General features: G+C 39.3%; 1 long non-coding RNA gene across 2 annotated transcripts in view; it reads right to left on the bottom strand.

Annotated features, from left to right (window-relative positions):
- The window catches only part of LOC133279768 (uncharacterized), a 34776-nt gene extending 14146 nt beyond the window's left edge, over positions 1 to 20630 (bottom strand). The window contains exons 1-2 of one of the 2 annotated variants that reach the window (XR_009746978.1): positions 20346 to 20630; positions 14420 to 14488 (exon numbers count right to left, since the gene is read on the bottom strand). This is a non-coding gene — a long non-coding RNA (uncharacterized LOC133279768). Of the gene's footprint in view, positions 1 to 14419; positions 14489 to 16148; positions 16980 to 20345 lie in introns of those variants that run through there. The other variant, XR_009746979.1, reaches the window with a different exon arrangement.
- Between the last annotated feature and the right edge of the window lie 1634 nt (positions 20631 to 22264).

Here is a 22264-nt window from a genome sequence, read left to right as displayed (position 1 = left end):
ACCGAAAGGGGATAGGCATGACCAACAGCCACACCTACAGACCGTGGCTGTTTAGCTCAGGCTGTAAAGAAACGCAGCTTCCTTCTCTGAATACAAATTTTTATGGTGACTACTCCAACACAGTAATGCAATTCCTAGCAGAATCACTCCAGGCCTTCTCATTGGATTGTTTCAGACAAGCCCCTTGTCTCCCTGCCAGACACTGGCAGAGCAGTATATATGTCCTGGATGCTTACTTCTAGAGAAGGGGAGCCATCCTTCTCTGTAAGGTCAGAAGGCTTAAACAAAGAAATGAAGGTCTTCAACAGTCACTGACTGAAGGCACAACACACACAAACACACGCAATCCCCTGAAAACAAATCTCAAATGGGAAATGCATGCAGAACTGCAAAATTTTGAGAAAAGCATTATTTCATGAGACTAGATGAAATTAGGGTTCATTTTTTGATGTATTATGGAGCAGGATGAAGAAAAGTGGTTGTCTAAAACAAGCTATCTGTTTAGCATTGATTAATCCATCCTCAAACAGTACGTTTAAAGTTCTAATTCTTAAGCAAGTGCACTGTCAACCTTACTGCACTTAGAAGAATTGCTTGACCATAGCTGCAAGAAGAATTATCAGAAGAAAACTTTTCAGAAGTTATTGATAAGACCAATAACAAGAAAACCTACCTCCACCTTTTATTGATCAATTTCAACTAACTTTTCCAATTTTTAACACCAGGAAGGATTCAAGTTGCAGAAATTCAATACTTCTTCAGCGAGGCATCACTGCAAGGATGCCACTTTCCAACTCATAGATTATCACCAGCGTAATGTCACTGACATCTGTAATTCCCATTTGAATCACACAGGATCCCAAAACTATATTATATGTGGCACTAGAGAGAGCTGAGTGTATTCCCAATAAAACTTGAAGATTGACAAAGATGCATGGTATGTACTGCTCATTACAAAAATGCATTACTCATCTAAATCTGTCATGGAATGATTCATAAGCAATTCATTTGTAAGCTAGGCAAAAACTGTCCCTGTTCAGAGTTCCTTTCTAAATTTAGATTCCACAGCAGTTAGCTTTAAAAGAAATATTAAATCAGTGATGGGATGTGGAACATTATTCTTTTAGAGAAAAATAAGAGGTTGTCTAGGGATTCTAATTCAACAAGATATGAATGAGTATAACCAACTTTAAATACTAGGAATATTTTTGCATCCCTGTTCCACTAATTAAGAAATACCTTTAGCTGAAGCTGAATTGAAGAGTCCTGTTAGCTGGAGCTAATAAGGCCAAGCTAGTTTCTACAAGACTAAACACATTAGAACTTTTTCTCTGCCTTGGAAACAGCAAAGATTCAGCTTCACAGTCTTGCCTCCAGCAATACTTTACATAACTGCATTTTATAAAATGTCGTCAGCTCCTTCAGTGCCTGTAAGGGAATGCCATAGTTCTATGTTTGTCACACTTCTTCTGACTACTGACCAAAACAATAGGAATATCATTAACTTGATCGACAGCATATGGATCATGAAGGGTTAAACTGTTCTTTCCACAACTAGATCCCACAAGTACATCCAACAACAACAAAAAAGTTTACAAAACATCTTTAATTAGATTCAAATTCCAAAACAGACTTCAGCTTTTCCTTGGGATGTGTGTTACAGATTTTGCATGAACTTCATGTCAAAGGATTTTATTGTTCCTTGAAATTGGTGTATGGACAAAAATTTTCTTTCCTTCTGCATACATGGACTCCAATGAAACATTCCCATTCAACAAGGAAATTGTTTACATTCAGCCCACTTTATTGGCAATAGAAGTCTTAAGTTATACTTTACTTCCTTGGTACTGTTACTCTCCAGAGCCATAAGATTCCTAAGTATGAACCTGACACCACTGAGGTTTGCGAGACAGATGATCAGAAATTACAAGCTGATGAACAGAGATTCCCTGATGACACTAAGTCCCACGTAGGAGCTCTAGCACAAGACTGCAGACATTCAGCATAAAGTTGTTTCAGTCCTAAACTTCCATAGATTTCCCATTGTAGAACAGAAACCTCAGCAGTCTTGGAAGACCCAGCTCAAAATAGAGCTCTTGGTATTTTTCCTTTTTTATTTTTAAGGTTAGTTTGGCTGTCCTTGCTGGATACAGGATATAGCACATCCCAAAACATCTGACTTAGTCCCTCTAAAATAGATATTTTTTCTGCTGGAAGAGGCATTACTTAACACTTTTGGAAGCTAATTTTACTATAACATTAAGTACTTTGTCCAAATTTAAACACAAGCGTGAACTGCAACAAAAGGTTTCAACGATAAGTGGGTATTTTGGGAAAAAGATGTAATGATTCATTAATAATTGTACTCTGATAACACTGTTAGGAAATCCATGTAGGTAAATAGAGATACTATGATTCCATATTGCCAGCAGAGTGCAGAAATAAAAGAGAGAGCAGGGAAATTGCATCTGAGAAAGAAGTCAGAAAAGTGCATTTATGTGGCCTTTTATCCCTGGCAGAAAACATGGTGATTTGAGAATTCATCTTAGCAGCCTTATTAGCTCCCAGTCTGCCTAAAATGCACAGCACAAAGTGGAAAAATGTGTATAGCTTGCAGAGAAAAACAACATCTTGTTTCACTAAGATCTATGTATTGCCAAAGGACAGTGACATTGAAAAACAGGAAGATGGCCAACAGCAGCCCCTATAGCAAGTTTATGCTAAGAGCTTGAAGGTTTGTGAGCAACAGAGAAATTCAGCAAGTAGCATCTGTTTCTTTGATTTTGTATTAAGCATTTTCTAGTAATAAGCGAAATGAATCCAAACCCCAGCACAAGTCATATCAACTTCATGGGTTTTCTCATGGGAAAAATAATATATGTAACAGGTCCGATATCTCAAAAAACTGAGAATAAAATTCAGAACTATGTCAAGGAATGAAAGAAAGAACTTATCTGATCCTGAATAATCCTCTCCACATACAATTCATAAAGCACAGTGAATAAAGCATATGCAGTTTTCTATCCAAACTGCTTCCCAAGGCAAGGCGCCTCATGAATCCAGCAGACAAATACGTGCAAAGAGCTGTTTATTCTCACTCTAATTCTTGCTTTTTTCATATAATAGAAACAAGCACACTGGCATGCTAAGGGGCCCAGAATGGTGATTCATTTAAACGTTTTATTTGTGAAGCTACATATCCACTCAAGAGCCAAAAGCAGCATCATTGTAATGGTTGACTTCATGATCTTATAGGTCTTTTCCAACCTAGTTGATTCTACGATTCTATGATTGTCTTTCACCTCACAGAGTATGAGCCAAATCCTCTCCAGTTTCATGCCTCAAATTCATTCAAAACTTGTGCCTGAAAAAAACTCCAATTCCTTTCATACTCAGCATTATCCCCATCAGTAGAAAAGAGTACACAAGACCCAAGACACTGTAAAAATCACATACTGATGATACAGGAGTCAAATATTGTACACTGTTCTTAAGACCAGAAAGAAGAGCACCTGGTGAGCCAGTATGCTGAGCCAGTATGCTGCCATCGTGCATTTTCATAGGGCTGAAAGACAGACCAAAGGGCAGCTGGTGAGAAGAATCAGTGGTGGAATCAGTGGTGGAGGTGGCACGGCATTGCAGTGCAGAGATCTTCACAAAGGCCAAATAGCCTTCAGCTGCTCAGCTCAGTCACTCATCCCAGTATCATTTGGTTTCAAAATTCTGTAAGAAAATATATATACTCACCACAATTTTCAAAAAGAGAGCAGGAAGGGGGAGGAATAAACAGTCCAAGCTCATGTCATACATAAATTGTCAGAGTCCCATGTCTCTAAGCTGCAACAAATATGAAAAAAAGAATTAAACTAAGAGAGCCTAAATGAACTAAAATTAGTACTGTGGCAGAGGAGAACATATCCATTGCCAAAGGCAAAGGAAGAGTTGATGAATGATGCAACTACAGCAGCCGAAAGATAAATCCCTATTCCCCACACAAAATCTTTTTTAACAAATAAATTAGTAATGACTTCAAAAGCAGATACACCTGTGCTGATCTAACAGGGATGACAGCAGACGATGTTAGACAGGACTGGGCAGAATTCAAAATGTCATGTTGTGTACAGTCATAAGGAAAGTGAAGTGTTACTGCTTTTGGTGCTATGAAATCCTCAGGATTCACTGTTGCCTACTGATGCCCTTTGCAATGGGCTTTCATTTCTCTTACTCTTTTCATTCTCTCTTTTGCTAGCTTAAGTATCACAAGATAGGAGCTAAACTTCTTCAGATTGATCTTCTTTCTAGACCTTATGAACCAAACACAGGCACTAAACAATTGCTACATGAAACAATAGGCTGCTGCTCTCAGTTCCAGCCTCTCCCAAAAACAACATACTCCTCAAAATTAGTTTATCTGCTTTCAAAGAGCAGCCCTTTTCATATGAAAAGGGCAGATGTACATTTATACCACTGGATTTTAGTTTTTGATGCCAGTGGGTATGCAACCAAGCTTTGCAGAAATGAAAGCCTAGCTGACTTGTTTAATCCACCCCATCAATATCCACCTCACTCCCTGCTTTCTACGCTTGTAGGAGGAAATATGCAGACAGGCTACTCTGTCCCTTCCAACATCAGAGTGAAATACGTGGTACAGCCTGTCTTATCCATCAAGAAGTTTTGCTTAACCTGAAATTTATTCCTCAAGACAACATTATCCAAAGGAAAGCTTACTATCTTAATTGAAAAAGATAAGAGAGCATAGGTGGGTTTCTAACATCTCCTATATCCCCCAAAAGACAAAATGTTACATTCAGCTTAAGTAGGTTATAGCTTCCAGGCTCCATTCATCTAATGTGATGTGAATTAGAGATAATTCCCCATTCTCTGGATTGTTGTGCAGGAATATAAATTCAGTTTTCATAAGAATTCACTGACTGCTAAAGCCATTCAAACTGTCTATGATATCAATGCTACTAATCATATTTCCCCTCCATGTCCCTCCCTCTCTTTTCCCTTGAAAAATCCAGAGAGAGAGACACTTCTATATCAACATTAAATGAATTTGCTGCCCAGAAGCCAAACTGTGTTCTTTTATACTTGGCACTCACAGAGTAGTGAGAAATAAGAATAAACGAGAGCCATTAATTAAATCTCACAGGGAACCACATTGCTGCAAATGGAAAAAAACAACCTATTTTTCCTATAACTACTATTTTGTGCTAAATGCATCATAATTGCTATTCAAGATGACATTAAGAGTTTGTTTTTCCAGCATGCACTTTCTTCTTATTTGTGATCAGACTGCAGATTAAGTCTGATTCTTTGCATCCAAACCTAAGCATGAGTTTTCCAAGTCATGGGTATGCCTGCAGTGCAAGTGTGACTGCAGAGCCCCAAGCCACAGGTGAAGCAGTGTGGTGCCAGTGGACCTCCAGCAAATGGCTTCATAAACAGAGTCACTGCCAACAGGCTTGCAAGCCTTAAGGCCTTTTCCAGGTCTGGCCATACCAGATAAAAGTATGATTTTGATTGAAAGCCCTTCAAGTTGAAACATGATTTTCATTTACCTAATTGCAAGGCTTCCCATTTCAAAGAAGCTACAAAGTAAATTTTGTTGAAATACCAAAAACTTCAGGTTTGTTTTGTCTTCATTTAGGTAGCTGTCCCAGTGCACTTTCCCTCCCCCTCAGCTGATCAAAGAGAACACCCTGAACATCTTAAAAATCACACCTTGTGTGAAACAGCTTTTCTTTTTCTTTTTTTTTTTTTTTTTTGTTAAATGAAGAGAGAAATCCATGAAGGGGACTGTAGTGCTCTCTACAACTACCTGAAAGGAGGTTGTAGTCAGGTGGTGGTTAGTCTCTTCTCCCAGGTAACAAGTGATAGGACAAGAAGAAACAGCCTCAAGCTGTGCCAGGGGAGGTTTAGACTGGATGTTAAAAAAATGTTTTCACCAAACGGGTGGTCAGGCATTGGAACAAGCTCCCCAGGGTACCGGTGGAGTCACCAACCTTGGAAATGTTCAAAAAATATCTAGATGGGGACCTTAGTGACATGGTTTAGTGGTGGTCTGGGCAGTGATGGGGTAATGGTTGGACTTTATGACCTTAAAGGTCTTTTCAAACTTAGTTGATTCTGTGAATCTATGAAGTTCCAAGCTCATTTTCCTGCATTTTGTTACATTACACACATATGAAAGCCTTTCTAAACTTGCAACTCTTATTACATAGATTACAGCAGACTGTATAAAACCAAACACAAGACACAGTAGAAAGCACCATGAATCACAAATTCTGATATCACAACCTGTGTTTAGAGCTAAATTGACATTTCTCAGCCTGCTTTTGACAGTGGCACCACTCTTGCTCCCTGTTGCCAGAGTCTGATTATAAAATGTTAACATCAAAAGCCTGGCACCACTATGACCCCTCTATTTATCAGAGGAAACTACAGCTCTCTGCAACCTGCACATCCTTGCTTTGCAACACACAAGGATTACCAACAGACAGCTGCTGAAGACAATCTTTTTCCCACAGGCATGCTCAGCCCTTTTAATACTCCTAATCCCTTAAAGGCTCAAGTCAAGCTCAAATCAAATAAGAAAGGGTATTTAATAAAAGGGAAGATACAAGATCTCCATTCTCCTATTTGAGTATAGGAAACCCAGCAGAGGGAATGCAATCCTCACATGCCTGTAATCACAGAGAAGGCCTGGAAGTGCTTGTGAATGTTGCAACAGCTGCACAGATGTTATGTCTAAACTGTACTTCCCATCTGAGCAAGTAGTTAAACAGCATGATCCTATCCTCCAAAGCAAGTAGGTTTCAAAACCAAGTTCTAATAGATGACAGCCCAAATGAGACAGAAGAAAATCCTCCACTAAATACACACAGCAGAAAGGAACCTCATAGTTTTACAGTGACAGGTATAAAAGAGTCTGTAGCCTTTGGAAAATAATACCCAGAAATATCATGTATCAAAGTGACTAGCAAAGCAAAGACACTAAATATGTGTGTATGCCCCCAGCTACACCCATCTAAAGACAGAGCTATCATTCAGTACACATGCACACAAAAATAGAAAATCCTATCACATAGTCTAGCATTGTGTATACATACACATATGTGCGAATGCTATACCAAATATAATCTTAGGGGGTATCCCCATCATTCCAATCATCTATTTCTGTCCTTCCACAAGCCCAGAGGATGGACTTGCTTATTTTTCACTGCCTTAGGGCTTTCTACCAGAAACTTACTTCTAAACCCCTTATTCAACAGCCCCCAATGCACTTAACAGCCCTTGAATTTCTCTCATCCATTGTGTATCTATCTATATTTGCCTTCACAGCCCTTTACAGCAAGTGGTTCTATAATTAATGCTTTGTCTTACATGAAGAAATCCTTTCTTTGCTTTAAACCTTGTGCCATCTTGTTTTCCAGTTCCAGTCACCATTCTTGGTTTTAGACACACCTGTTTACATATATATCACATACATACATACACTCTTTTCTTTTTCATAATACCTTTATTTTGCTCACACATGGGAGCCACTCCATCTCTCCTAGCTCAGATAAGTCTTGAGACCAATAAGTCTAAGGAGATTGTAGACTTGGTATCTGGTATCAGAACACTCCACCATTTATGTCCAGTAAGCCTTGGGGATAACTACGAAATTCAGGTCCAGTTTCAGCCCTTAGTGAGAACACTTCCTACAGAAGGGAGATTTCAGCTGAGGGCTTGGGTATGGGTTCTTTCTGTAAAGTTTCTCACTGAAAAGCAATGTCCTACAAATGGCTCCAGAAGTTCAGTACAGTTTCTCAGCTGGAGATACAAACTTGCACCATCATATGCCCCAGGCAATACAGGGTTTTCTCTTCATTTAGCTGGAATGCTGCAAATGCAGGTTAGAAGATAACACCTAACAAAGGGTAACAAAAACCTGTGCTGTGCAGGTTGCAGCAAGGGCAGAACATCCTCCCTGCAGCTGTCTGGGAAGCCCAGATATTCCTCCCCCCTTTTCTATTTCTGTTTTGTAAGGTGATGAGAATCAGAATAATGTGCTGTATTATGCATGTGAATGTGCATACGTGTGAATGTGAATGATTCATAGAGACAGAATGCAACTTCTGTGTTGTTCAACTTTACATAATTTCTAAATACTGTATTTGGGTTTGACTACCAAGCAGTTCAGGACTGATGTTTTCAGGGAATTATGAGTAATTCAATATGCTTTTCCCTGTGTGTACAGCTCAGCATTATGTGGGCATTGGTGCAGTGTTCATTGTCTACCATGCATTAAATCTGCATTTAGCCCAAGGATTTATAATGCAGTAACTCAGTATTGAAAGATTTGTTAGAATTAAAAAACTTGTAATTCAATTAATGACAAAGTACCATTGATTGTCTTAAATAACCCTTCCCTTCTTACAGTTACTCTGGAATAACAAAAGGGTTGATCATGTCATACAGAACAAAAAACCTTCCATAGCCAATTTTTCTACAGGTCCATAGATTAACCTTTAATGTCTGGCAAAGCAGCATTTTACATGACAACATCAATTTTGTCAACACTTAAGTAAACAAAACCAAAAACATTCCAGTCAGTCACAGCTTGTAAAAATGCAATTCTATATACCCTGAGCTCTCTTCTAACCAAATTATAAATTTATACCGATAAACTTCAAAAATATTCTCAGGCTTTTATGTGCTCTATAATTTAACAAAAACCAGTGACTTTTCAATAGGTTGATCTAATTATTTTTAATAATAATAAAAAAAAAAGAGGGAATGTAATTCCATTGAAGGATTACATAGGATAGTTTTGAAGGGTTTAGATTTTTTTTTTTTTTCATGTGCAGAAAGAATATTCTCTGTCAGAAGAGAATCAAAGTAATTCCTAGTAACTTACTGATTTCAGGGCTATTTCTACTGAATTCTGTTAGGTTTATCCCTCATAATGTGATTCCAAGAGATTTTGCAACAAGGAATGGTAAATGTTTTTGTTTTGGTTTTTTTTTTTTTTGCACCTAAGTAATGGTTTGCAAACAATTACATTTATCAGACAGTAATCCACAAAACCACCACCAGGAGATAACAGAAAATGATACTGTAATGTATTCAAATCTCAGTGAAATTGCCATTTAAGCAGTAGTTCTATTTTTGGTTTTCTTTCCTTACAAAACAGTATTTACAGCACATTGCAGTGTGGCCCTTGAGTCAGTGGCCTTCTCCTTGATCACACATACTGCCATAGAGGAAAGATGGGTTTTTCATGTTCAGCAGTGACCTAATCCCAAAGCAGTTTTCCATCAGTATGAATGGAAGTAGCATTATTTCATTACCAGTTTGAATGGGAGTAGCATTAGGCCAACGATATGTCAGGCAAAATTAAAGATTATGAGCTAGCTGCATCTGACCACAAGAGTGCTGAAAACAATGTGAATGCAGAACCATAAAGTCTAATTAAAGTCTTAAGTACTTAAAGGTTGATTTACTTCACCAGAATGATTTCATTCTCTTAAAATTCTCTGCATTTCTTTTATTCTTACTGCATTTACTTAAATGTTTTTGCAAGCCAAGAAAACTGCCATTTGCATGTTGAAAATGTTGAAATGTGAAGCTTTCAGCAGTTGAAATCTGTTTCTTAAAGCTTCTTCCACAGGGGAGGGAAGGAAAAAAAAAGGGGGGGGATCAAATCAGCCTTTCCCACACAATTCCGGTTTTGACAAATTGGCATTTCTAGATGAAGCATGTTCTTCTAAAACATCCTGTTCAGTTCTATTTAAATACAGAAAAAATGTGAGCAGTGAAACTATGTGATGAAGTATATTTTATCTGGGACTCAAATCCTGAAATATTGAGCACGGCTACAAGAACCTTATTCAATAACAGCTCCAATGAGACAAACCAGACAAAATTGTTTTTTGAAGTTGTAAGGGCGATTGCTTGGAAAAAGTACCTGCATTGCAAACAAAATCATTTCTTTGGCATTACTTCTCTTGCAGAGGTGTTCAGAATATCTAACTGCTATTTCAAGTAAAAGGGGGTGAAATAGTGTGGTTTAAACTTGATAGTGTGAAGCTCACTGCCGCCGAAATACAGCCAATTTAGGATGGTGTTACTTACACACAGCTGGGACAATATAAACAATTATATTCATTTCTTACAGCTGAGATCTCATTATGTGCTGCACAAAATAACATCCACAATTAGCATAAGACTGGTTACTGTACCTTTTTTTTTTGGATGTAAATTTGTTCTCCAACATCCAATTCTGGAGAGTGCCATAAGCCAACCAGATCCATGAGGCTTCATTTAAATAATCAAACACTGAATAGACTGAAATTTTAATTCTCAAGCATTCCTATTTTTTCACCTCAGAAATGCATGATAGAGAACATAATTCACAAAATCTACAAAATTGTAGATTTTCATAATTTGCTACCCTTCACTTAATTTAATAACAACGTTATGAATTAATTTGTTTTACAAATTTACTTAATTGTATGCTTACTGCCAAATGCTTTAAAATTGTAGCAAGCCTGTGTACATCGATGAAAAGATCTAAAAACAGGAAACCAAGGGGACATCAAGGAATACAAAGCTTAAAATGTAAAATTAAAACATTAATTTAAATTTGTAATAACGCAGGTGACGTATGTGACTAAACCAATGTAAGACAGATATAAATATTAAGAAAAAAAAAAAGCAACAAAACAACAACCTTAAGTCAAGTAACCGATTCTCGTTCATGTCTCAGATAACAGACAGTAAGCAGCCATCAGCCCAGTCTTTACAGCAATAAAGGTTAAAGAAAGTCCTGGCAAAAACTTAGCTGTGGCAGCAGCTGACTAGAGACCCGTTTGCAACAGTTGAAAACTGCCAAGAAAGATTTTCGTAAGCTTTCTGAAGATTAAAAGAAAACGTAATCAACGGGGGAAACTCAAGCCCTGTAATGTAGACGTGGTAGTACGATAACAGGCTAAAAACGAGGAACAGAAACACAACCCTCTCAAACCAATATTGAATAACAAGCTTCAGCACACCTTCATCTTCCCTGTATGCAAATTGCCAGATACATGCTGTTAGATACCAAATCTATGTACATTCAAAACCAATCTGTGTGTCCAATTGAAGCCAACTAAGGTAATTCACCTCCTGTCTCTAGAAGATTGCTTAAAGAGTCAACAGTATAAAGACAACAGATAGGAATTATGGGCATCAAAATAATTGGGGGAAAATCATTGAACATTAATGCAACAAAACTAAATAAATCACTTCTTGGTTGTGATACGCAGATAGACTACACAACTGGTTAAAGTTGTAAAGTAGGTATGCTTTTATTCAGCGCTGAGACGCACAGGGGATAGCGCTTCCAAAGGCATGCGCGCCTCAGTGTTGTTTCCTTCTACATTTATTCTCTAAAGTTATATATATTCATGAGGTTGCCCAATATGCCCTATACATATTCATGTCCTATCCCCACTTCGTATTATAATGAGCCTGCGCAGTGCCCCCCCCCCCCCCCCCCCCCCCCGGGGTCATGGGTGAGGGTCTCAAGATGAAGTAAATGAGTCATCCTCTTGTGAGTAGGGGTCTTCAAGATGAAGTAAATGAGTCTTCCTCGAGCGTGAACTTTTCACCTCTAGCCATCACACATGCTCTTTAGGAGTCTGGTCAAAGTCCAAACCATGAAGCTGGTCTTCACTGGAACTAAGTAACTGTTCCTCCCCCTTATCAGTCTCTTTCTTCCCCTTACCAGACTGTTTCTCCCCCTTATCAATAGCCTATTGTCCTGGTACTGCATGGCAAGCTTGACAGGTATTTGCAAACAATGCTTTCTGTTAAACAGGCAAAATTCCTTTATCCCCCCTTTACAACCCCCCTGTACATTGGTCAGCCCTCTGCATCAGTTGCTTCTAGACGGTCTCAGTGATTGCTGAATACAGCCCACAACTGATCTGCCCTGATCTCAGGTTACTCTCTCCTTATTTTTCTCTGAGTTTAGACAACAGAAGAAATCCCAGACACGGGGAGGGAGGGGGGAATAACATACATGTCTGAAAAGTGCTATCGAATTGCAATTGCAAGCAATTGATTAACAAGTTGTTGCAAAGCCCACATCAATAAACTGAGATAAGGAGTTGTACTGGCCCCCCTCTCATGGGAGGGAGCAGATACCAGCAGATAACTAGCATTAAGAGAATTCAGGTAATTGAGTCTGGTTGCAACAATGACAAATGTAAGAAGACAAGGATGTTAGTCCCTCTCACACCACTCAACATCATAAAATGGTTTTGCTCCAATTTTGGGACTCATAACATCCCTGCTCTAACACGAGTTTCTTTGACGCATTAGCACATATACTGTATAAGTGTATGTATTCTGTATATACACGAGTCCAATGTATTTTCCTAGCACATGTAAAGCAGGATCTGAGAGCATAACATAGCCAGCACGGTGTCTCTACTAGACAGGAAGCAGCCTGCGTTGCCACCTAACCCGATATAAACCTCATGGCACTCATTTTCATATTTGCCATTCTTTGCTGTTGATTATAGTGCAAACAATTAAATTCTTCATCTCAATTCCTCAAGCAACACTGTCCACACGATCGGCCAGGGAAGCTGCACAGTATTATTTCAACCCACTTATTGCAGCACTTGCATGCAGCAGGGAAAAACCCAAGTGTGATAGGGATTCAGACTGTGGTGGCAAAACTATTAATGTTTTAAGAGGCATGTTAATATTATTAAGAGGTGTGGCTAAATGAAGGTGTTACTAAAGGAAAATCCCCTTCACCTAAAAGCTATCAATGACCAGAGAATGCTCTCAACTCCCAACTTCTAAACAAAGCCAACGTAGCATGTGCTACCCCAGGCTCCAACAAGAGCCATCTCTCCATAGCTTCATGATTAGAATAGCGGCTGTTAACAAGGTAGTTAAGGAGTCTGCACGCCACAGGGATGGATACCTGGCTTTGTTACTGATATTACTGGGGTTTTTCTCCTATTTCTTCTTTCTCTGACACAGTATATAGGTTGGATTTGCAATCACTTGGCAGCAGCGGGGAGGCGCCTTCCAAATGCTGTCTCACGATGATTGGAGTTAATAAAGCTCTTTCTGTCTGACCTGTCCTAAACCGTACTTGCTTCATTACACAGTTGGAGCTCCCACGTTCTCCGACAAGATGTTATCACTCTTTAGAAATGGTAATGTATGCATTGTTGAAATTCACACATAAATTATTGATACCACAACTGATTGAAAATTCACCAAATAAACTACTCATGATTATTATTATGTTGACTATTCTTTTTGTGCGTGAATTATGTACCTCTGAGATTAAATCTTTACTTGATATGTGTCCCGGGTTCAGCAGGAGCAGTCATTTTTTCTCCTTCTTAGTAGATAGTGCAGTGTTGTGTTTTGACTTTCGGCCTGGGAACAGAGCTGATAACAATGACGTTTAGTCTGACCAAAGACTTTGTGAGCCTCATGCTCTGCCAGGGAGGAGGGGAAGCCGGGAGGAAGCAGAGACAGGACACCTGACCCAAACTGACCAAAGAGGTATTCCATACCACAGCATGTCCTGCCCAGGATGTAACTGAGAGTCACCTGGAAGGGCTAGTATATGGCGGGGTTGGAGGAGGTATTAGTTGGTGCTTGGTCAGGCTGGGGGGCAAGTTATCAGTCAGCTGGTGGTGAGGTGTTTATTCTTTTCCCTTGTTATTTCCTTTATCATTATTATCATTGGTGGTAGCAGTAGTGATTTGTGTTATACCTTAGTTACTAAACTGTTCTTATCTCAACCCGTGGGAGTTGCATTCTTTTCAATTCTCCTCTCAGTCCCTCCTGGAGTAGGGGGAGGGCAAGAAGGGGGGAGTGAGTGAACAAGTTGCCTGACTGGTTTTAAACCATTACAACATGTCAAAATATGGCAAGAAGTTTATACCAATTCTTCTGTGATATAGGAGTGTATATCTAATTGAGGACTTGGGTTTAATACTATCATTAATATTTTGTAAACTACTTACAGGCCAAGGTAAATAAATGCACATTGCAGTCTATGGGAAAGTCAGAAATTAGTTTCCATAGACCTGCAAAATAAGTTTGACCTCATTCTAACCCTCACATTATGGTCACTTCTGTTTGAGCAATCATCCTTTTTATATGAATAATCTAATTCCAGTAAGAGCACATTACTCTGAAGAATATAAATGCACAGATGTAGGTCTCTCTCTACTTAAGTATCACAATACCTAATGTTACAAAAGAAGCTTATTTTCACCTTTAAGGTTTCCAGAATTAGCAAAAGACAACAATATATCTATATTCAGATATTTTTTCTCTTAAATATTTTTATAGTAAAAGCAATATCTAGGCTTCAAAGATTTATTTACTTTTTTTTAATATTCACATGTGTAAACATTTCTGGTGCAGAGGTAAAAAGCTGGGCAAATGAGCAATATTCTAATTTGCTGGACAGCTAGAAAACAATCAAACACAAAACCAGTTTGTATCATAGCAACCTGATTTACCTTACCCAGAATAAAAAAGGAATTTGCTTCCCAACAATTTTCTTCAACGTTTAATTGAGGAAGGAGACTAAAATACATACAAGCTAAGACTCAAAATACTTAGGAGACTTATCATTAAAAGGAATATGGCAAGGGATAAATTTCTCTTAAGATTCTCTAAAGAACAAAACACTTCAGTTTGCTTAGTCTTCCCTGAACCCTTTCAGGAATACTGCCAAAGATCATCAAACCAGTATTCAGTAGACAGACATTTCAGTAGCCACCACATGAATTTATTCCTCGTTCATCCACTTGGCCTCCCTTTCAAAGGAACCATCTCATCAGTTGCTTCTGAACCTCTCATTTAGCAAACGACGTGGGCATAACTGCAGCCACTTTGTACTAATATGTTCCAACATGCTGGAAAGGTGTAGTTCTGGCCCAAAATGAACCAAGCATTCTGCCCTTTACAGCTTTATCTAATAGTGTGCAAGACTATTTAGCACCACACTGAACAGGAACCGAATCCTATCTAACCTCTATCTCATCTATTTATCCTGCAGCCACAGGAACATCAGTGTGGTGTCAAGTTAGCTCAGGATCCTTAGTACCCTTAAAACAGAGGTTACAGTAATTTGCGGAGTTCAGACTGCAGCAGCAGACAGCTCATCTAGCAGCTGCAAAGAACAACAGACTCTTTAAATGAATTATTGTATCTAATTGGCACAGCCTGCAAGATACTGCAGGAAAAAACTTCTAAATATATTCACTACTGATCATATTAGGAAAAAATAAGAGACACAATAAAACAAAACATTCAAATCCAGGTTAATTTTTCCAGAACAAATGTCCAATGTTCTTAATTTGTTTCTAAAGGTGTATTACCAATTACTTCATGCAAACCCCCCTGAAGTAATCATTTTGCCTGCGGCTGTAGCAACATGAGTACTGAATTGTTTAAGAACTGGACTAACAAACCCACCGACCAGACCTCTATGGCGCTGCCCATGGGTTCTCCACCAGCCTGGCACACTCAGCTCTGTGGATACTCAAGCTGGTCCTTTTCATATCCTCCTCCTCTTCCCCACCTTCCCTGCCCGTTTTTCTGTAGCACCACTCCAGCCGCACGAGCTGCACTTCCAGGTCTCAGTTGCTTCAAAATAAGCCCCTCTGAACCCTGTTTTACCATACCTGAGGATTCCCCTGCTCCCACCACCCTGCATTACTCATTTTCCACCCTGTCCACTCCTGCCTCACTTCACTGTGGCCTGTAACCACTGCTCCTGGTTTCCAGCTCTCCCCAGACGGCTGGCAGCAAGCTAGCAAAGGTGCTCTTGCAGCCTTTTTCCAGGTGGATCCTATCAGGATCCTGCCTAGGCCTCGCAGCCCTGCCATTGACATTCACAGGGATACACAGCAAGGCTAATGGCCCCAGAGCTAGTCAAGCTGCACAGCCTCTCCACAGCATCCTGGGCGCCCAACAAGCACCCAAGGGAGCAGCAGGGGTTCACTGCTACCACCCTCGCTGCAGGGTGGCTCCAAGGTCTCCACAGACAGGTTCCACCCCTCAGCAGCTACCAGTTCACCAAGCCTCCATCACACCTGTACATCTGCAGGAGAAGGAGCTACCTTCCACAAGGGCCAAGCCTCTGCCATTTCAGGACTGTCTGTACCAAGCACAGCTGCATAGTGGTGGGGGCTCAGGCAGTGTCTCCCCAGGTCTTCCTTGAGGATCCTGTCAGTCTCTATACCCCCTTCCCACTCTGCCTGCCTACCCACTCGCTCAGCTCCAGGCTTCTCATACAGCACAGGCCCTCACAGGCCAAGGTGCACCAGGGCCAAGGCCTCCAAGGCAGCTGTCCCAGATAGCACCAGACAATTCCTGGTGAGGAAAGCCCCCTCTCATTCCCATTAATTTCAGCAGTGCTGTACTAGACTTGGAAAAGCCATGGATTTGGGCAGGAGCTGGGGTATTGATCACCTTCAAGATCAGCCTCCTTCACTGCAAAACCATTTAGAGGGGCTGGTGGCATCCTCCAGCTCCTAACCTGCTGATGTAGTTTCAACGAGTCAGTGTGCATCACATGGCTGCACTTCCCCCACAGACACCCTCAGCTTGGGGCTACCCACAAGGTCCTTTAGCACCAGCTGCACAAGCCAGCAATGTATTAGTCCAGAGATTTTTACTGATACAAATCTTCCTCTGAGGTAATTTGTCTGGATCAAGTTTTGCCATGTCAATTTTTAAACTTAATTAACTGTGTTCTCAATAAAAGCAAGATTAGGAACATAACGATTAATTAGATCCTTTTAGGTAAAGCAGTGGTTGAATTAGCTAAATAAAAACAGCAGAGAAGCTGGCAAGATAACACCCCAATGATGGATGTAGGTTTGTCCTACAAAAGCAAATGCAAGAAGCATTATGCATTAGCACAACAGAAATAACTGCAACATTAATCATTGGAAGTGTGCAAGTTATACACAGCTGCTTTTTATACAAAGGCATAGCTATTGTAATGACACCTTACCCCAGGGCGGGGGGGAGGGAAGCTTCAGCCTCTCCATATGATGTTAGAATTTAAGAATTAAATTTATTCAGGTAAGGAATCAGGGACCAGTCCTACTAACCTGTATTTCTAAGATGAGGTATTACATAGATGAAGATAACTCAGATACTTTTTTTCTCTTATTTCTGTGGGAGTAGTAGGCCTTTAGTTATCCACTACTGCACATCAATATCAATTATTACTGTAATGTTTTAAAGCTGTTCCGAGATTGAATTCTTTTTCTCTGAATCCTCGTTTATTTTTTTATTTCCATATTTCTATAATATATGAACACATACAAAATAGAATTCGAAACATTCTGGTCACTGGAGAGAGCTCTAGGAAAAGACAAACATCAATATTTACAACAGAAACCCTAGCAGGTCCTTCTTTCAAGAGTTTAGAATTGCATCAGTGCAGATTTCTGTGAACTGATATCTGAGACACCAGTTTCTCCCATGTTCCTTTTTAAGTTAAAGCTTTTTTCTCTATCTTTTGCAAATTTTAGTTCTTAAAAAAATGATGTTATCATCTGCTTGAAAAGCATTTTAAAAGCACAGGATATTATGTAGTTATAGAAGAGTTGCTATACAATGGTCAATTTCACAGGTAAATTAGGATTCTAGTTTGCAGAACTCAGGAAGAAACTTCTAAAGCTTAAATACTTTTGAAGGATTTAATCAATCCAATTGAATATCTTAGCATTTATAAACCAGACGACATTGACAAATTGGATGGAGAACATTTCCTCATGTCTGCAAGTAACTGATAGTAACCAAATGGATTTAGCACTGGTCCCAGTAGTCTATTTAGTTCTGCAAAGACCTTGCAGACATCAGTATTCATTTGTCCCTCTTGTTACCTTCCACCATTTCTTTTCTCAGCTTAGCTTGGACTAAAAACCTTCTTGATATGGGTACAATTAAACTAAGTGCTTGACTTCTAGCAAAATATGACTTCAGCCTAACATAAGTTTTCTTAATAGTAAGTGTAATTCAAATCAGAAGATAAAAATGACTGATCACTTTGTACATGCAGGTAAAGCCAGCTTTTTCCTGCATTATTTCCCTATTTTACACCATTATTTAGACTTAAAAGATTTAGAGGATAGCTATTTCTTATGAGGTTGATCCAGCAGTGGTATTTTCTTAACTTTGTCAAAGGAAGTCATCGCACTTTTCTGTTCCAACTCAACAACAGCATCTTGTGAGTTACAGTGGGATGAAGCTGGTTCCAGATGCAGGGGCTACTCATTGTCAAAGGCCTTATTCTTTTTACTAGCCAGAACTAAGATTTATTGGCATTATTGTTGTAGCATAATTATGTCAAATAAGTTTAGTTTTGCTTAATTGTATCTCGTATGTATTTAAATCCAGAACGGTTGTGGTAACATCTCATAAGTTGTGAGACTGAATTTCATAGACAAATTCTAAAATTATTGTGTCTAAAAATCAGTGAAATAGATTGACCCCCCTCCCCCCCCCAAAAAAAAAGAACATCAAGAACATCACAAATCTTTAAATATCCAAAATTGCAGGGTTTGGGTTTTTTTTGGTTGGTTTTTTTTTGTTGTTGTTGTTGTCTTGGGGGGAGGGGGCGGGAAGGGGAAAAGTAATATGCGTACTACCCATTTTCTTTTATTCACTCTACACAACCAGAACTGTAACTGAGGAGCTGACTCTATCATTTGCAATGAGTCACAATTAAATGGAGGCTGCCAGACTCAATTAATGTGTCGGTTTAGTGCAGATATTGTTCTCTCAAACTAAAGTGAGAACAATTTTTTTCCAGGTCCCAGGGGTTTATTACTTCTTGCTTGTGAAAAAAAAAGCATACTTCACTCGAGCATTTCCAACTCCCGTTGCCACTAACCGTACAGCAACAAAAACCTAAGAAAAGCAGCCTTCTGGGACCCCACACACTAAAAAACATGTTGCTCAAAAACTGGCATAATAAAACACTTGCACATCTGTCAAAAATAAGCTATCTGTCTCAACATATTTTAAAGTTATTGGCTGTTATGCTTTAAATCTGAATAGGTGAGCTTTTGTGTGTGTTATGATGCAGGGGTTTTTTTATTATTTTAAGCAATTCTGGTAAACAAATTAAGATTTAGCTTAAGTGTTAGACTAGCTCTTACAAGTGAGCACTGGAGTGGACTTTATGATGTCTAATAGACACTGAATTAAGAGTCAAAAGCACTCTGTAGACAACTATAGGTTTTTCCTTCTCCACCCAGACACATTTCAACCAAACTTAACACCCTTTGCTAACTGTGGTTCAATTGGCCAGAAGTTCGAACTTGCAGCAAGACAAGAGGCCACTGAACAGACAGAACAAAGGCCCATAATCTTCCTTCCTTTAAGGAACCGAGCTACAATGTAACAATGGGGAAGAGGTCAAAACCCCTATGACTGTACAAGTGTGAGGAACAGGAGCCAGAAGATGCCTTGGCAGTGGTTGTTATGAAACTTCCCTTCATTCGAAGGCACGGTACAGGACTGCTTTCCAATAACCAGTTTTCAGACCTGTCCATCCAGGCCTGCTATTTACAAAACAGAGGAGCCTGCTTCTCCAGAAAGTGGAAACCACCTCCCATCTTCAGCTGCAAAACACTCTACTCTCATTTTCATAAAGCACTTCAAAAGTTACTGAGAGTTTAAGCACACTTACCCTCCTGAAAAATAGGAGGGAAAATATTCTTCACTTTCCTAGCCTCTGTTAGAGATATTTGACAGAAACCCAGGAATATCGCATAAAAAGAGAAGGAACTGCCAAATAATCAAGTCCTAGCATATCAAGAAAACAAACTTGCAATTGTAGTTCTCCCCATCAAGCATTTGGCCCTACATTCAACAAGTCCTGCCAAAAGGAGGAGAAGAAAAAAAACAAAACACCATCCCCCCAGGCTCTTAAAAGAGCAGCAAACCCAGCTGCTAGCAATATCCACCGTTACTGATTACTGTTTTAAATGCAGCTTTAAGGCAGCCACACACCTGTGATAAGAATAGCTGAAAATTTAGCCACTTAGTAGCACAATTTCAGTAAACCTGCACAATCCTTGCTCCTGAAGAGTAATGACTAGCTACAAACTTCAGAAGGAAGCTCCCTCACCAAACGGCTAGAGGGCTTTTTTCCCTCTTTTTTTTTTTTTTTTTGTTTTAATTTGTTTGGGGGTTTGTTTACTTTTAACTGGAGTAGGACTAAGCGCTTGAGCTGATGGCATTATTCTCTTCACCCCCCTTGGCAAGGAAGACAGTAGCATTTCAGTGCCACTTACCCTGTCACTTTTTATTCCTGTTCCTCCCAGCCATATAGACTCCCACTGCTTCCTGCTTGTCTTGTAAATAAGTATTGTGTCTCCCAGCTAATGGTCAGGCTCCAAAGCTGACAATCCATTAACCATCCTTTCACAGCTCTTGAAGCATGTGCCTTCTGCCAACATCTGAACCCGACCCATTAAAATCAGCTCTTAGCTAAGCACAGATGTTTTCCTGATTGCTTTCCGCAGACACAAGAGGACAATGAACCTCACTGCCTGCCTGCAAGTACATTGCCCAAATGTGCACTGGCCTCTCTGTCTGAACATGAATTTCATACGGGAACAGACATGAACTGCAAAAGTGCAATGTATCAATGTATTTGTATTCATTAGCCAACGAAAATCTAGTGGGAAAAAAAAAAATAATAAACAAACAAACCGAAAACCACTACCAAAACCCACAAATATTTTTAAGCTCTCTAAAATCACCCTACATTGCTAGTTTATAATATATTAAACATTAGAAGCTTTCAATATATGGATCTCAAACACATTAGCCCCAGGCAATCTCTTAATATCTATTATACTCCTTATTTCTCATTAAGAAATAGATAAACAGAACATTTTGATATTACCCTGTCACAGTTGGGAAAAGATTTTTACATTAACCGTTTAAATTTTATGGCAGTGTCCGCAGTATTTTCTGCCTTGCTAAAACAACAGAATTAAGGGACAAAGAAAAAACGATTCTGTCCAGAACTGAATTCCAGACCACACTTTAAGGCTCAAATGTAATACAGTAATGAAAGGATAATAAAAATCTTTAATAACTCCATGGAAGTATGCCCTGAAGGAACGAAACTTAGAAGACAAGAAAAAGGAATTTCTTCGTGTTTGAGACTAGAGAAATGTTGACAGCTGAAAGGAGTACTCACTATGCACATCATCCAGTGACGTGTTCACACAAAATACTTAAGACGGTCCTGGGAATCAGGCCCTGAAGCTGGGATAAGCAGCCTCAGGATGTCACCTTCTCATTTTCTAACACCTTCTTTAACAAGTTAACTTTGTATTGTAAGCTGTGTGGCTTCAAATGTAGCCTCATCTCAGTGCCCTTGCACCTAGGCTAGCAGACTCCTTTCAGAAGCTTTAGCTTCTGAGCACTACTTAAGCTGTACAACATTTGCAAAACAATGAGGTGCTAAACTACACCCCTTACTCAGATAATACAGGACCACAGATATACATTCACACTTATTTTTTAATGTTATTTTTCTTTTCCCTACTCTGAGAGCACAACACATAGTTTAATTATTTTTCATTTTGTTTTGAAAAAAATAATTAGTAAACGAGAAAGCAAAACCTCTTTTCCCCTAGTAAAATACTGGTTTAACGTTAGCTACAAGTAAAGGACTGAGCTAAGACTGCACACAGTACCCACACACAATATATGAGCATACAAGTGGGTTTACACAAACGCACTGTTAGGAATGACTGGAAATGTAAACAGCACGGGAGTTTTTTCCCTCTCCTGCTGTGTCTACTCACATACAATGATCCACTGCCATGTTTTTACAAAATGACTATAATCAAAATCCATGAGCTTTCTACTTTTTTTCTGTTCTCCTATAATCATTATTATATCACCTCTAGGCAGAACCATCAGTAACCAAACACACTGCACATGCCACACATGAAATCTAGCAAATAGAGAAGGCCAACTAACCGATGAAAACCAACTCATTTAAGCAAGCTACACAGTTGAAAACTAAGTGGCATATAAGGATTGCACTTGTTCAGATCCTGGGTCCTGTGTTCAGAAGTGGTCACAAACTGACCTTGATAGATTGGCAGCATTAAGTGTTTCATTCACAGTGCCTTGTATTTATTTTAATAAAGCCATGACATATTAAGCAGTTTATAAGAATTCAGTCTAT

This window comes from Pezoporus flaviventris, unplaced genomic scaffold (genome assembly GCF_033815535.1).
Source record: "Pezoporus flaviventris isolate CSIRO_AGI_PZ_B2104156 unplaced genomic scaffold, CSIRO_AGI_Pfla_v1 ptg000078l, whole genome shotgun sequence".
NCBI lineage: Eukaryota > Metazoa > Chordata > Aves > Psittaciformes > Psittacidae > Pezoporus > Pezoporus flaviventris.
The sequence above is the reverse complement of the archived record's forward strand: the minus strand, read 5'-3'. Positions and strand labels throughout refer to the sequence as shown.